This window comes from Diospyros lotus, chromosome 6 (genome assembly GCF_014633365.1).
Source record: "Diospyros lotus cultivar Yz01 chromosome 6, ASM1463336v1, whole genome shotgun sequence".
Classification (NCBI taxonomy): domain Eukaryota; kingdom Viridiplantae; phylum Streptophyta; class Magnoliopsida; order Ericales; family Ebenaceae; genus Diospyros; species Diospyros lotus.
In genome coordinates this window covers 19,464,151-19,467,918 of record NC_068343.1, presented here as the reverse complement: position 1 = coordinate 19,467,918, position 3,768 = coordinate 19,464,151, and the positions used below count along the sequence as shown (strand labels likewise).

Genomic DNA, 3,768 nt, shown 5'->3' with positions numbered 1-3,768 from the left:
GCTGCATGTCACAGTTGGTTGAAAGACCAAACATCCTGAGTGATGATGGCATAGGTTGTAGCTTGCTGCACTTTTAGTGGATTGTCCCTTAATGATTGAAGCTTCAAGGTGGAGATTGTTGTAAGTGAAGCTTTAAATACGGCACCGTTTCTGGCAGGGGTTGGAGGGTCATTTTGGCAACCCCTATGGCTGCCCAAAACGGCAGCATTTCGGGCCCTAGGTGGAGGGCCAAAACGGCAACCTCTCTGCCGTTTCATTTGGCGTGCTAATCCTTGTCTTTTAGCTTGCCTCTCTCCCGATCCTCGATGCTCTGCACTTTCCTTTATACGACTCGATCTCCACCACTTGAGTCTCCTTTATATCAGCTACAGTCTCCTCGGGATCAAGTAAGAGACGGCCTCTGATTATCCGCTGCATTTAGGGTTTGTTCTGATCATTCTCTTATCCTCATTCTCTCTGTTTCGTTGTTCTGTTTTTATTCTATTTTCTAAGTTGTAAGCCTCTAACCTTAGATTTTGGTTATGGGGCGGAGTTAATTTCTGAGGGATTATTTTCTATACAGTGAGATTAGAGAGTTGTTTTTAGTTCTGTAATCATTGGCTGTAAAATTTTTATCTCTATAGTGCAGTGACCTCCCTTTGTCGGAGCTCAACGTGGATGTAACCATCTTTAACGGGTGAACCACGGTAAATCTCTTGTGTTGATATTGTTAATTTGTTTTATGCTTGTTTATGTTTTGTCAATTCTTTTGTGTATGAAATTGGTCGCTTCTATTTGAGTTTAAAAGGGGTTGATTAGGGTTGAGCTTTCGGCTCCTCCCAACAATTATCCATTAGGAAAATATAATAAACTGCCACTAAATAATTCACACCTCTCCAATTTGTGCCAAAATTAATCAGACATGTGATCTAATATATAGTTTTCTCGTTCTGTGGGCTGTGGACGCGTTGGCAGCATCCCGCATCGGATGAACAATGTAAAAGGGGAGCTAAGACCAGGCATAAATAAGGACTCCAGCGGTTAGGAAAGGTCATACCTTTCTCGGCCTTTTGGCTAAGATCAAGTGTAGTATCTGTTCTTATCAGTTTAATATCTGATACGTGGGCCATTGGCCCACATGATATTAAATTAATTTTTCGAGGGGGAGGGCCTACGACAGTGGCTTGCTACTGGGGTCCTTGCGCGTCGCCCTGGCCTTGCACTGCTGCCTCGGCCTGGCGCGTCCCGCCCAATTCAGTTTCAATTTTTTCTCTTTTAACTGATTGAGATGCGTACTCTCGTTAAGAAAGAGACTCCAGGTATTTTGACACTAAATGTGAAATTACCACGGCTAAATCCTAATTGATTTCCATTTCTCCTAATGGGATCTTAATGATAGTTGTAGGGGGGAATCCACAAATGTTGCAATATAATTATTACAAATATAAATACCTATATTTATATTTGACAATGTTCATGTTTTTAGCATTTAGGGTCATATGTAGATATATATTTTTTTAGATTACCACGTGCTCATTAATTGTGGGATCCAAAAAAAATTGAGAAAAATATATGCTAAATGGCTGAAGTTAAAGCTGCAAATTCTCAATTACATGTCGAGGTATTGGGGAAATTAAGGAGTTATTTACCAAGTTGGTTTCATTTCTCTACAAATTCCTTCTAATAATGATAAAGATATTATTGTATTAACACTATTTAGTATTTTATAATTTCTAAAGAAGAACCAAAGATTCACAACCATCAATACTATCATTAATATCGTAATATCTCCAATCATGAATAATATTGCAATATTGATAATAATATTGTAATATTAATTCAGTAATATTCGCTGTACCTATGGACATAATTAATAATGTCAGATACACGTCATTATATGACAAGAATATTGCAGATAACGTGCTTGTACTATATGATCAATGCACCCATATTTCTAAATCATTGATTATCACGAGAATATATTGAAAGTCTAATTCCATGCATACGTGTGTGTGTGTATATATATATATAACAAGAAAGCATATAGAACCTATCAAAAGCCATACCTTCCAGTACTAGATGAAAGTTGAGAACTCACCAGTCACCAGTCGCCAGTCACGTCCTCATTGGCAATGGCGGCCTCATGGATTTCTAGTGGAGGGTTTAGCAGCTATGTATTGCCGGCCGCAGTTCAAAGCGGTGCTAATGGTGGCGAAAGTCAGTAAAAGCCTGGGGAACTGGTCCGGCTCTTCCGTCCACTAACCTCTCCGCTACTTCTGGCGCAAGCCTGCCCGAGATACCCCACCACCACCAAGCACCTCCTCCTCCTGCTCAGCCCGCTGGCGGAGGTAGATACACGTGCAAAATGTGCAAGTGCAACCCGCCTAAAACATTCGACAACGACCGGGCATGAGCACAGGCACAGAAACCAGGGGCGGAGGGTTTCATTCCTTCCCACTCCGATATTTAGTAGAGAAGAATTTTGGGAGGATGAGAGCGCAAGGGGGCTGTTGAAGCCCCCTATGGAAAAACAAGAAGTGGCGGTCGCTGTTCAGAAGGCCGATAGGTATGTGCGCGACTTTGATCTGAATGCATGGTTACCGGCAGCGGACGAGCCGGCGCTGGAGGGGCCATCTGGAGGCCAAATTCTTGACCTCAACGAGCCTGCCTATGGCCCGGAGGACGACAGTGACGAAAAGGGAGAGATTTCCGAAGTTTCTATTTTAACGCCAAATGAATTACTGTAATTGCAAATATAACATCACATATAGTTACTATGAAAGGTGTCATTAAACGGTGGTAAAGTAGTAATTATATTTTTAAAATAATTATATAAATTATTGTACATGATAGAAATTGTTTTGAAGCCTTGAATAATATATTTTAATCTATTAACTCTTAATTCAAAAATTATACTCAATATATTACGTACATTTTAAATGATCATGTGACGCGATTTAAGATTATTACGTTGTGAGGTGATTGTGACTATGTGGAATTTTAGAATCTTTATTTGGATTTATATTTAATCATTTTATCCTTACCTTTTGTAAAAATTAAAATAGTCAGTCCCACCTCTCTCATTTAGCTGATAAGGCAATAAAAACAAAAAATCTTCTCTACACATGCATAGGCCCTCATCAATGGTGAGCTCATCAGGGCCTTTGCATTGTGCTCATCAAGTGGATTTTCAATCTCTTGTATCAAATGTGTTATTTTATATTAAATTAATATAAATATATAAATATATATTACTGAAAAAATGTCAAAAATGAACTATAAATAGCATTTTCATTCTTTTAAGTGGGGTAGTGCTTGTGAGGGAATCCCTAATTTACAAAATGATGCTACACAATTTGCTTTTCTACTTTGAGAACCACAAAATAGAATTAGAATTAGAATTAGAAGTTGACCCAGACAAGTATACTTACATGGACATGCTATCGACGTGCTCAAAACATCTAGATATATATACTGTTGGGATGAACATCAAACATGGGGATGAGATGCGGGTTATATGTGATGTTGATTTGCTTCAAATGTTTCAAGAAAGTCATAAAGAAAAGAACATTCATATCTTTGTGTATGAGAATAATTCAACACGCCCAGTTCCCTTCAAGTTACCAAAACATGTTGAAGGACCAAGTTTGGAGATATTATTATTTCTTAGTTAAATGATTTTAGGCCATTTAAGATATTTATTTGGAATCCATTAGGTCTTTTCATTTTATTTTTTGTTGCTTCACAGGGAAAGAAATGAGAGATCATGGTCATGATGATTCAGTCCGT

General features: G+C 38.5%; 1 non-coding gene across 1 annotated transcript; it reads left to right on the top strand.

Moving 5' to 3' along the window:
* Positions 1 to 1,032: 1,032 nt before the first annotated feature.
* LOC127805347 (U2 spliceosomal RNA) lies at positions 1,033 to 1,228 on the top strand. Its single transcript, XR_008024084.1, has one exon. It is a non-coding gene; the product is annotated as a U2 spliceosomal RNA (small nuclear RNA).
* Positions 1,229 to 3,768: the final 2,540 nt, after the last annotated feature.